Source organism: Rhinatrema bivittatum, chromosome 2, assembly GCF_901001135.1.
Source record: "Rhinatrema bivittatum chromosome 2, aRhiBiv1.1, whole genome shotgun sequence".
In the NCBI taxonomy this organism is placed as follows: Eukaryota; Metazoa; Chordata; class Amphibia; order Gymnophiona; family Rhinatrematidae; genus Rhinatrema; species Rhinatrema bivittatum.
Genome location: NC_042616.1, coordinates 490,616,279 through 490,629,554, shown reverse-complemented (window position 1 = coordinate 490,629,554; position 13,276 = coordinate 490,616,279). Strand labels below are relative to the sequence as shown.

The 13,276-nt window shown below is 42.7% G+C and overlaps 1 pseudogene; it reads right to left on the bottom strand.

The window, feature by feature from the left end:
* LOC115085046 overlaps positions 1-13,276 on the bottom strand; it is a 214,603-nt pseudogene that overhangs the window by 110,790 nt on the left and 90,537 nt on the right.

Below are 13,276 nucleotides of genomic sequence, written 5' to 3'. Positions count from 1 at the left end.
AGTCTTCACCACTTCCTCCAGAAGGGCATTCCAGGCATCCACCACCTTCTCCATAAAGAAATACTTCCTGACATTGGTTCTGAGTCTTCCCCCCTAGAGCTTCAAATCGTGACCCCTAGTTCTACTGATTTTTTTTCATTGTAAAAGGTTTGTTGTTGACCATGAATCATTAAAACCTTTCAAGTATCTGAAAGTCTGTATCATATCACCTCTGATCCTCTTCTCCTCCAGAGTGTACATATGTAGGTTCTTTAATCTCTCCTCATAAGTCATTTTATGAAGACCATCCACCTTTTTGGTCGCCCTTCTCTGGACCGCCTCCATCCTGTCTCTTTGGAGATACGGTCTCCAGTACGGGCCTCACCAAGGCCCTGAACAAGGGGATCATCTCTTCCTTTCTCCTACTAGATATTCCTCTCTCTATGCAGTCCAGCATTCTTCTGGCTTTAGCTATCACCTTGTCACATTGTTTCGCCAACTTCAGATCGTTAGACACTATCACCCCAAGGTCTCTCTCCTGCTCCGTGCACATCAGTCCTTCACCTCCCATCAAATAAAATTCTTTCGAATTTCCACTCCCCATATGCATGACTCTGCACTTCTTGGCATTGAATCTCAGTTGCCATATCTTCGACCACTCTTCCAGCTTCCTTAAATCACTTCTCATTCTCTCCACTCCTTCCGGCGAGTCCACTCTGATGCATATCTTAGTATCATCCAAAAAAAGACAAACCTTACCTTCTATCCTGTCCGCAATGTCGCTCACAAAGATATTGAACAGGACCGGTCCCAACACCGATCCTTGTGGCACTCCGCTTAACGCCGCTCTCTCTTCAGAATAAGTTTCATTTACCATCACACATTATCTTCTGTTCATCAACCAGTTTGCAATCCAGACCACCATCTTGGCACCCACTCCTACGCTTCTCATTTTATTCACAAGCCTCCTGTGCGGGACCGTATCAAAAGCTTTGCTGAAATCCAAGTAGATGACATCGAGCGCTCTTCCTCTATCTAATTCCCTAGTCACCCAATCAAAAAAGTCAATCATATTTGTCTGACAGGACCTTCCCCTGGTGAATCCATGCTGCCTCTGGTCCAGCAATTATTCTGACTGTAGATAGTTCACTATTCTTTCTTTCAGCAGCGACTCCATTACCTTTTCCACCACCGAGGTGAGGCTAACCAGCCTGTAGTTTCCAGCCTCCTCTCTGCTCCCACTCTTGTGAAGCGGGACCACCACCGCTCTTCTCCAATCACTCGGCACCACTCCCGTTTTTAGGGATCTGTTGAACTGGTCACTCAGTGGACCCGCCAGTACATCTCCCTTAGTATCCTGGGATGGACCTCATCAGGTCCCATGGCTTTTTCCACTTTTATTTTTCCTAGCTCTTCCCATACATTCTCTTCTGTAAACGGAGTTACAGCTACTCCACTCCCCTCCAGTTTCTTGTTAACTAGTGACGGTCCTTCTCCAGGGTTCTCTTTAGTGAACACCGAACTGAAGTATTCATTTAATATTTCTGCCATTTCTTCGTCTCTCTCCACACATTGATCCTTTTCACCTTTCAATTTCACTATACCACTTGGAACTTTTCTCCTTTCTCTGTTAGCATACTTCTTTTTCTGTTAGCATATTTATTTATTTAGCTGTTTTATATGCCGTCATTCCAAACAAAGATCACCACGGTTTACAACATGACATCCATATTTTAAACAGACAAATACTTTGACTTGATGTGATCATATAACATACATTTTAAAGACAGACACATACATTGACTAATTTAATTAGGGGTGAAAGATATGCAGGGATGAGCTAGCACTTTTAACTCAAGGTTCCGGAGGGATAAAAGGTTGGTGGAATAAAGAATGTTTCAGTTTTATTTATTTGGAAGGGGTTGGGAAGTGATGAGGTATTTAGTTCAATAGTTAGGATCTTAATGAATTTGTCCATGTAGGAGCATGCACTGAGACCAGAAAATTTAAAGTTAGATTATAGGTATTTTGAAATAACCATGTATTTGGGTCATGTTTGAATTTCTTTGTTTTTGGAGTCAGTCGTAGAGTCTCAGGTAGAGGGTTCCATTGTATAGGGCCTGCTAAAAAAAGGTCTCTTATTTTTGTTAGATGCGTATTCTGTAATGATGGCACAGCCTTTGTTTTGAGACCTTAGCGATTTCTGTGCTTTTATGGTTGTAGTGCTACCCCTACCAGACCAATGTTGTTTGAATGGAGGGAGGTATGTATTAATGTTAAGACTTTGTAATGGATTCAGGATTGTACAAGTAGCCAATGAAGAGCTATCAAACATACAGGCCGATACAGTAAGGGTGCGTAAGAAAAAGTGCGGCAGTGCCGGGCGCCTGCTCGTTTGCCGCGTGCACAGTTCGGATCACATACCGCTCGATACAGTATTTAAATGGCATGCAAATGCAAGCCGCGTCCAAAGCGCGTCCATGAAGCGCAATCCATTTTACTGTATAGAGCGCTATACAGCGCCTATACAGTATCCTGGGTGCGCTGGTACCTGTCATTTCAAATGTCATTTGAAATGACAGGTACCAGGAAGTGGATGGTTCTCCTACGCTCTGGCATCGGGGATTGCCAGTCCTCTCTCCCCCCTTCCCGAAGCAAGGCGCAGGGCGAAAATCGACTCGACATGTTATTAAAGCAAATAGAAATTGTAACAAAAGTAAACTTACTGCATGCTTCCAGCAGCCCCAGTCCTCTCTCCCCTCCTCCCGAGGCACCCACCGTGGCTCCCCTGCCTCCCCGGGGGCAGCCGGCGGCGAAAGCGGCCTCCAGCAGCCCCGCCGGCGAAGGTGCATGAACGCACGTCCAATTTGGGTGCTCAAGCAGCGAAGGCGCATGAGCGCATGCCGTGACCTCGGACGTCCATCCGGGCGCTCAGGTCACGGCGTACGCTCATGCGCCTTCGCTGCTTGAGCGCCCAAATTGGACGTGCGTTCATGCACCTTCGCCGGCGGGGCTGCTAGAAGCCGCTTTCGCCGCCGGCTGCCCCCGGGAAGCAGGGGAGCCGCAGTGGGCGCCTCAGGAGGAGGGGAGAGAGGACTGGAGCTGCTGGAAGCATGCAGTAAGTTTACTTTTGTTACAATTTCTATTTGCTTTAATAACATGTCGAGTCGATTTTTGCCCTGCGCCTTGCTTTGGGAGGGGGGGGGAGAGAGGACTGGCAATCCCCGATGCCCGAGCATAGGAGAACCAGGCCACACCATGTTACTTGCTTGCTCCAACCCACCCACTTATTTGACCAGAGCCTGCCTATTGCTGTCACATCCCTCTAACACCAGGGTCAGGGTAGGCGGTAAATTAGCGGGTTAAAGACGCGGCAAAACAGTTGGTTAAAAAGGCGATAATCAGGCCGCACGTTACTGTATGGGAGGGAATAGCTAATCCGATCATTTACATATCATATACATGCCGCGGGCGGAAAGGGATACGCGTTGATTTAAAGAAGCGGTAAAGATTGGTAAAAACAGATAGTGAATCGCGGGTTAGACTTACGCGGCCAAATTGTGGGTAGAAAGCGGGTTAGAAACAGGGTAACCGCGGCCGCGCTTTACTGTATCGGCCTGATAGACTTGAGGGGAGCAAGAGTGTGTACACCCAGGATCTTATAAACTCAGATCCTAAGCCATCTGGGCATGGTGTCTTAACTAATTTAACTTGTTTTATAACTTTGTGTACTTCATTTCCATGGATAAATTCCTCAAGGCTATTCCTTTGAGCTTCATTCACCTGAGAGAGGGTCAGGTCCCCAAAGAAAGACTCTCTTATTAGATACTCAGAGCAATTACCTGCCGAGTACACATTTTTGTAATATTTTTCAAAGGCTCCTAGTATCAACACATGACTTACAATCTCATGTAAGTACTACATCAGCTGTGTTAACAAACATTTTGCTTTGAAGCCAGATTTTACCAATCGTGTTAGCAGCCTACCTAATTTGTCCCCCACTGATATAATTTATATTTATAATATGTCAAATTCTGTTGCGCTTTAGCAGTCAAGAGTTAATACACTTCTCTCCTGACCAACAACATGCTTTCTTTGGAGGTATGTGACATACTCTGATGTTTGTTCGCTTTAGAATTGCAAGCCATTTATTAAGATCAAGGATTTTCTTATTCCTCTCTTTCTTGTTTTTCATTTGGTAAACTATGATATGTCCTCTCAGAACAGCTTAAACTGCATTCCAAAAAATTGCAGGATTAATTTCAGGCAGTGAATTAAATTCAACATATTCCTTCCATTTTTCTTTTAAATAAATTACAATAGTCACTGTGGGGGTCTGCCTCGCCCTGACATCAGGTTTTATATTATAACAAGAACATGATTAGAGAAAAGAATTTTACATATACAGTTGGAAGCTAGCTTTGCAAACAAACATGCTGCAATTAAGATGTAATCTATTCGGGTATATACAGTATGCACATAAATGGGAAAAGTGTGTAAATTCGGTATCTTCCATATGCACAGTGCGCCATGAATCGATCAATTGAAGCTGCTGACACAGAAGTCCTACACACACATCTACTTTTTTTTTTTTTTTGGAGCTTTAGAAGGTTTGCAGTCCACTAAAGGATTATCTATAATATTGAAGTCCCCTTCCATTATAATTTGATACCCACCTCCCTCACTGAGAAATCTTTGCTAGCAAACTAGTGAAAAAACTGTGAGAATATTGGTTAGGGGCATACACTAACTAAAAGCACTTTTTCCCTTTGTAGAGTGCCACCTACAAGTACAAAAATCTCCCATTGGAGTCAGATACCAATTTTTCCACACCAAATCACACATTTCTATTGATAAGTATAGCCACTCCCCTTTGATTTGTGGTGAAGGATGAATTATAGCATTGGCCTACCCCCTCCCGCTGAAGCTTTTTATGTCCCTGGTCTTCCAGGTGGGTCTCCTGTATAAAGGCAACAGTAATTTTATGTTTGCACAAGCCTGTCAAAAATGTCTTCCTCTTAATGGGGAAATGCAAGCCTTCTATGGTTCCTTCTTTCATGACCTACCTGAAAAAAGTCTTCTCGCCTCGCTTTAACTCTAACTTTTTTTTCTTCCATTTGTGATGTTGCTGTCCTGACTTTTTTCTCCACTTCTTTAAGCCTTACCAGATATTCTTTCATGTAAACTTATTTTTGAGATCCCTTGTATTTTTTGAATACTAATCTTTTTGCTCTTACTTTTTTCACTAACTCTTTAGTGAACCATACCAACTTTCTTTTTTCTCTTATTTTTAGTCATTTCCTGACATCCTCGTTGTTTATAGCACGCTTTACGGTTGGGGAATTCAAAGCAAGTTAGTCAATTAGTTGCTATGAAGCACTGCAATGGATTACAGCCATAGATGTAAATGTGAAAGAAGGTAAATAACAAGGTAGGGTATAGGTTATACTCTCGGCTAGTTGTGACAGGTGTGAGTAGTACATACTATGGAAAATTATTCGGAGAACAGTAGGGTGTAGGGTAGGTAGATATTAGTTAAAGGAGGTCCTATAACAATTCAATACATCACAGTGCATTGTTTAAGTAAGCAGCTGGTGTTTCAGCCAGTTAAGGATTCTTGCGGCTAGGAGGTAGATAAACTGGGTAAGTCAGTACAGTGCAAGAGGGCAGAGTGGGGTTCTATATATAATTTTGCACAGTTTGTGTCACTGGTCAGTACCAAACACAGCCTCAAAAAGTCAGGTTTTCATCAGTCTTCTAAAAGATAGAAGGCTCGGGGCACGTCTGATGTGAGGAGATAAAGAGTTCCAGAGCATTTGGACTGCTCCAGCAAAGGTTCATTTTCTTGAGTTGGTAAGGCCTTTTGTTCTGGTGGAAGGTGCAGTTTTGCAAGCCTATGTTAAGGAGAACAGGGAGTAAGTTGGTCTGTAAGGGGTTAGAGATGTACTGAGGTAGGGTAGTGTTTGGTCTTTGAGTGTATTATAGGCAAATGTAAAAAGTCTCAATTTGGTGCAATAGAATGTAGGGAGCCAGGATAGGGTTTTTAGATTTGGTGCTATGTGGTCAAATTTATTTTCATTCAGGCAGGCATCCACATTCGGTATGTGTTGCAGTCAGCTGTTTAGCAAGGTAAGAATACCAATGTAAAGTGAGTTACAAAAGTCTAAGGAGTGAATTTTAAAAGCCCTACACGTGCCAAAGCCAAAAGATATGCGCGTGTATCGGCCCAGCGTGCACTGCATGGATTTTATGAGGTGCCCCGGTATGTGTGTATCTTCTGGTACATGAGTAAAATAGTTTTTCATAAAAGGGGCAGGTCATGGGCATGGTCTGGGCGTTCCAGGAACTATGAATGAAACCAGCGCGTAAGTATTTACGCCCACCAGAACACACCGGGGGCCCTGTCCGCATAACTTTACTTCTGCTATGGACAGCATATGTAAGTCATGAAACAAAAAATTTGGCTAGTCAGCAGGAGGGTTGGGCCTAATAGGGTAACAGGGAAGCACTTTAGCTTGGGGGTTTAGGAAGTCCTCTCCTTTACTGGGGCGAACGGGAAACAAACTTGGGAAAAAGGTAATTGCATTGATGCACGTATCTACTAAAATCACCCCCACATATGCGATTAAGGCGGCATTTGCATGCAGATGCGTGCGTCAATGTAAAATTGTGCGCACACGTACGCACATATAGCTGATTTTATATCATGCATGTATATATGCACGTATATTATAAAATAGTCATGTCCATGTTTGCGAGACACCAAATGCACATACATGCACTCCCACGTTCTGGTCTTAAAATTCACCTTTATGTGAGGATTTCAGTGGCTTCAACAGCAGTAACGAAGGCAGTGTCATCTAGGAGGAAGTGGAGATGGAGGAGTTGGCAGAGGTGGAAGCAGGCTCCTTTGGTCACCGCTTGGATCTGAACTTTGTTATATCTGCCAGTTAATCATCAAACAGTTGAACTTTCTCTATTCCTTTCAGTTTAGCCAACTGTTCTTCCATTTCACCCACCTCCTCCTTCCCTGCCACTACCTCATTAAGGTACTTCCCCATTTATTTAAACCAACATTTTTAAATCAAGGTCTCCTCTCTGCTTGGGCTTTATATCAAACCATATTATCTGATGATCACTGATGCTCAGGTGGGCATCCACCTGGACATTAGAGACACTGTTTCATTTATAAGTAGTAGGTCCTATATCAACCATTCCTTCTTGAGTTCCATCCCCATTTGTCTGAGGAGAGCCCTTGAAGGGATTCTAGAATCTCTCTGCTTCTAAAGAGTCCACCAACAGGATATTCCAGCCCACATCTGGCAAGTTAACATCTCCAACCAACACTAGAGTTTTCCCTTCTTTCCCAACCTTTGGATGTCTTCGGCCAAAGGTTGGGGATGTGTAGACAAACCTGATGTAGCTGGATGTGCCATTACTCCTTTACTCATACTCTCTGTATTTCTGTTACTTTGATATTCATGTTTAACATTTAGAGAGTTACACCTCCTATTTTTCTGCCAATTCTATCCTTCCTAAACAGATTAGAGCCTGTACAGCCATATTCCATTCATGGAATTCACAGAACCACAACTCTGTGATAGTACCTATTCTCCACATCTGCCTCCAATATTCAGGTTTGCAGATTTGGAATTTTATTGCCTCGACTAATAGCATTTGGGTTCAAAAGAAGCACAAGCAGACTGGGAGATAAGTTTCTTCAGCCTGGATATCAGATCACTATATCAGCACAAAAGAATCGAAGAAGAAACAAAAATTGCACTAATGTGAGAGGCAGCAAGCTGATACAAGGGAGAAGAGAGAAAGGTTGAAGGGCAAAATCACCAGCAGAGTGTCTCATAAAAGTGTTATGATAAAACCTTGGGCAGGAAAATTAAGTAGGAAAGAGAGGAAGATAGGGAAATTCCAAAGTGTGTCCTATTTCTTTACCATAAGCCCCTACAATTCTAAATGTTGTAACTATACATAAATCATAAAGAAGAAACTGATATAAGCCTCACATATGAACATTTCTATTCTGGCCAATCATATAAGCCTCTCAAAATGCATGGAAAATGGACTTTAAAGAATGATGGGCATTTAAATATATACAAATATATATAAATAACCAAACCACAAGAATATACTACTATAAGCCTCTCATAAGGGAAGCCCAGAGATTGTTCAAGCATTTGGGGCCTTCCACTGGAAAAATTATTTTACAATAAGGATAATTTTTCAACTTCAAAGACAGGTTTGCAGAGTGGACTTTGCATGCTTTGTGGAACTTGGCAGACTGGGAAACTGATTGGAAAAGATCCTGGAATTTCAGCATTGCCAAATATTGATCATCTGATGAAGCTGCAGAACCGTGTTTTAACAAGAAGCATCATATATGTATCCTACATGTAAAGTATCCAATCAGGAACGTCGTGCGCTGCCCCCCCAGGCAGAGAATACAAACCTCATGCGGATCAGTGATAGACATGGTCCACGGGCAATAGGGGCCTCGTCGAAAACCGGACAATGCCATGAAAAAGAGCCAGCAAGCGGTCGAAGGCTGGCAGCCACCAGGAAGCAAAACAACGGGAATCGACTGCAACAAAGGGAAAATTTTCAACCTACCGCGCTGCAGGAAGGGGAACCCGGTGCAAAAACTGCCGAAAAAAGATGGACAAATCTTAAGAAAAAAATCGAATGAAAGAGCAGAGCTCCACTATCACGAGGCAAATACTTCGCAGAGGAAAAAAAAAAAGACTGAAAGGGACCCCGTGTGGACGTGCAGATAGTAGCAGGCTGGGCATGCTCAGTGTGCCAGTCAAATTTTCTAGAAACTTTGACAAAGGTTTTACATGCTGGGCTTCATCTGATGATGTCACCCACATGTGAGGACTACCATCCTTGCTTGTCCTAGGAGAAAGAGGCTGCATGAAGATCATCAAAAGAAGGAAAGGGTTGGAAAATTAATGAGGTCAGTTTTGGAAGTATATGGTCAAAAAAAAAAAAAAAAAAAAAAGGACTTCCAATTTAAAAACTCTTTTACAACATGAAAACATGAGTGTGGTGATAATGTTAGCCAAGGAAAGAAACAAGGAAAGGAAAGAAAATCCTAGATATCATGAACATATAAAGCAATATGAGAAAATGAGAGCACCAGGAGGAAAAGTGGAGCATAAAAAGAAAAAAAGAATGAAAAATAAATCTCTGAAGGGCGTTAAAGACAACAAGAAAACTCAAGAACACAGAAAACACTGGATCTGCATCAGAAAAGGCTTATAAAGTCCATCTAATTTGCTTCTTGTAAAAATACCATAGACCCTACTTGACCTGACTCTCCCCTTCAGTTCCTCATAACTAAAGATCCTCTGCATTTGTTCCTGCCATTTTAAAATTCTAATTGAGGTAATTATATTTCTGAGTCACCTAATTCGATAAAACAGCTCTAGACAGCATTCAGCTAAGTCAGAACAAATAATTAATGAACTAAACCGTAAATAATACATACATGAAATAAGCAATCAGAAAAGTACAAAATTAGAGCCATAAAAAGAAGAAACAATATAATTATAAAAACCAGTATAGTAACTAGTAAATCATATTCAATATCGATTATAAGATAAATGACAATGGACTTCTAACAAGCAGATAGATAGTTAAATTAATATATCTAAACAATAGAGGCCATTCACTTAAATATTTCAGGAAAAAAAAATCCTGCTTTAGAAAGTTTCCTGAAAATTAAGTAATCCCAAACTAGCCTCTCTGTTCCTTTGGGGCTGAATTCCATAGGGCCACTGGATTATTTGTTTTGCATTTGAATAAAGAAAAAACACTGTGGGGCAGATTTTCAAAGGGGTACGCGCATACCCCCCCCCCGAAACCTGCCCCAAGCATCCCCTGCGCGCGCCGAGCCTATGTTGAATAGGCTCGGCGGCATGCGCAAGCCCCTGGACGCGTGTAAGTCCCGGGGCTTTCCTGGGGGGGGGGGGGGGGGGCGTGTCGCGGCCGGCGCGTCATTTTAACTCAAATCAAACATCTAAATTTCATGTCTATGTGGATTATCTCTTCCTGTTATCTAGACTCAGGAAAGAAAATTAATTAAAAGGAATTTAGACAAATCGGGGTCAAACTCCTCGAAGGTTTAGCCCAGAGCAGCCTTCTGATACTTTTACCTCAGAGGAGAGATGATAAAGGCACCAAAAGCAAGCAGAACACCTGAGAAGAATCGCCAGAGTTAGGGTCACCACCAGCATCAATGGCACCGGCTGCGCCGCATACCTCTGCACCAATATTGCTGAGAGAATCCATGGTGCGAGGAGCTGATGTGTCAACGGCACCGATGTGTCGATGGTGCCAATGACTTCTGCCCCTCTGGCGCCAACTTCATTGCTGATGAACCCCGAGAAGATGGGCGAGGCTCAGAAGTGAGCCCTGAAGCAAGCTGGCTCCTGCACTTATACTTCCAAAGACCAGTGCTATAAATGGGGGAGCCCTACCATAGGAGCCTTTGCTCAGCTCGGCATGGAGAGAGCCAGATGAAGCCCCTCTCCAAAAGAGGAAGGCTCCTTCTCCTTCATCTTCCACACCTGTTCTGCTAGGATATAGGTGACATTTGCCCACAGTAATAGCAATTGGCAGTGTTGCGATGAGATCTCAAACACGTGTAGCGATGTTGTGCCCATTGGTATCACGTTTGGGAGCTCTCGGGATGGCCACGCAAGCTGTCGCACACACCCAGACTCCGCCATCAGCCAGCCCCATTTTCACAGCCGCCGCCATCAGCAACTGCTCTTCTTCTGCAGTAGGATGCTGCCAAGCCCGCTGCATCCAGCTGACTTCCCTAGGCACATGCACTGACAGTCACATCCTTAAAAGGCCTACGGTGGAAAAGACTGCGGCACCCATGGATGACATCACCATAGCCCTATATGGGCCCCTCAGACCACTGTACCTTGCCTCAGCAACAGGTCTCCTGGCATCCTCGTTGTCCCAGTGTGTGTTGCTACTCCTGCAGAGAGCCTTGGTGCACGGCCCCTGACCAAGAACTGTTGCTGTGATGACTGAGCCAATTGAGCTGAGTGGGAGTCATAAAAGAAATTTAAAAAATCCCTGGGGTAGTTGTGGATGGAGCTCAGATTAGGATTGAGCTGGAAGCCCAAAGGAGCAGGAGGAAACTGTCTAACTTCAAAAATTCAGCTCTGTGTTGGGATCTCATCATCCAAAATAAGCCACACAGAGGCCACTCATGCAGCTACAAAATAAAACTTGATTCAAGTCCACAAGTTTTAGTTTTTCAATAATATCACATAAAACAGATGTTATACTTATACTAATGAAATTAAATTCCTATTCCAAAGCTATGCCATTTCCTAAATATAGGGTCTCCTGTTTTCTATCTTGCTGGTAAATATACTTTACACCAGGGATGAGCGATTTTGGTCCTCAAGGGCCACCAACCAGTAAGGTTTTCAGGAGATCCCTAATGAATATATGTGAAAGATTTGCATGCACATTGCCTCAAATGTATGCAAATGTCTCATGCATATTCATTAAGGATATCCTGAAAACCTGACCACCCCTGTTTTACACCATGAATGCAAAGATTTCTGGCACATTTCTCATTATATTTATCTTCAGAATATCAATCTTAAATAAAATTCTTTCTAATAGAATACAATATAACTATTACTGACCTGGATTAAACCTTGAATATTTTCATTCCTTGCAATTAGATACAAAATTAATATCTTCATTGCAATCCCAGGAGTTTATGGTTCATTCTTTCTTTCCTTTATCTTTCTCTCACTTTTTTTTTTTAAGGCTGCAAAGTAATTTCAAGACCTATTACTCTCAGTTACAATGAAGATTTATTAGACTTCCCTGCAGGCAAGCGAGACTGTGAAAGGTTTCAGCTAAATTACACTACAGCTCTCAGTGAAAACAGTATTGTGTATTCACCTTAAGTGGCTTCATTAAAATTAAACAGGTCTTCTTTATCAGCTATTACTATGTTCTTCCATGTTCTTCTTCACCTTGGCTAGATTTTCTAGCAATACTAAACATTTCTTATGAGACCATGGAAATGGAGAGGCCAAGGCTGAAAGTGTAGGGGATCCAAAATGACAGTAACTGCTTCACCGTAGCTTTGCAATAACAGGAGGATGAAATCCTGGGTACCAGGTAACCGTGGCGCCTGGGATTTGTGACTTGATGTGCCAGGGGCCAGGCTGCTCAGCACGCACAAAAATAGCTGCTAAGACACCCGGTGGAAGTAGATGAAGAGAAGAAGCTGCCAGGCTGCCTTCTCCACCCCTCCCCTCAAATATCGAAAGTATTTATAATCCAAGCTTTCTTTGGCCTACAGAGCTTTTTTCTTTTTTTTTAATAGTGTCCTTTGTTTTCTTTTCTGTATTCATTGTTTGCCATTTTTGCTGCCTAGATGTGCAAGAAAACTTTTGATTATGCATTAGTCTTGAAGAGTATTTGCACAAGTTTTGAGATTTACATGGCAGTACATGATTATAAGCACCATCACTATTTGGGTATAGCTTATGCCAACGGCAGAGCTGGTGTCATACGATTTACCACTTTTTCACTGTTTTACAATTTGACACAAAGATGCATGAGAGGTGTTTTTTCACACAGACTTATAAATTAATAACCACAGCTCAAATAATGGTTTGCAGTGTTCTCTCTTTATTTTTACAGGTACTGAAGTTCAAAAAAGCATGGGATAAGCTTAAAGGATGCCTAGTTGCAAACAAGTGAGGGGGAAGTCCGAGATCAACTGGGGTACATGGTACTGCAACAGTAATGAAATTGGGCAGACTTCTGGGGCCTTACCATTCTTATCTGCTGTCATAATCTAGGTTTCTGTGTTTCTATGTAAAGCAGTTGGGACCTGAGCATTGGTGGGGAATGCAGATGGAAGATCACTGGGAAAAGGAGGACAAAGCATATGAAGAGTGCGTGTGTGGGGGGGGGGGGGGGGGGGGGGAGATCCTGACCCTTAGCATTGGCCTCTCTCCCTCACACAGTTCACACTTGGCCTCACAATTCCATTCGCCCTCTTCGCTTCACAGTTCCTCTTCCTTTTTGTCTACAAATCATGTAAGAATATAAGAACATAAGAAATGCTACACTGGGTCAGACCAAGGGTCTATCAAGCCCAGTATCCTGTTTCCAACAGTGGCCAATCCAGGCCATAAGTACCTGGCAAGTACCCAAACATTAGATAGATCACAAGTTACTATTGCTTATTAATTACCATAATAGTTTATGGATTTAACCTCTTGGA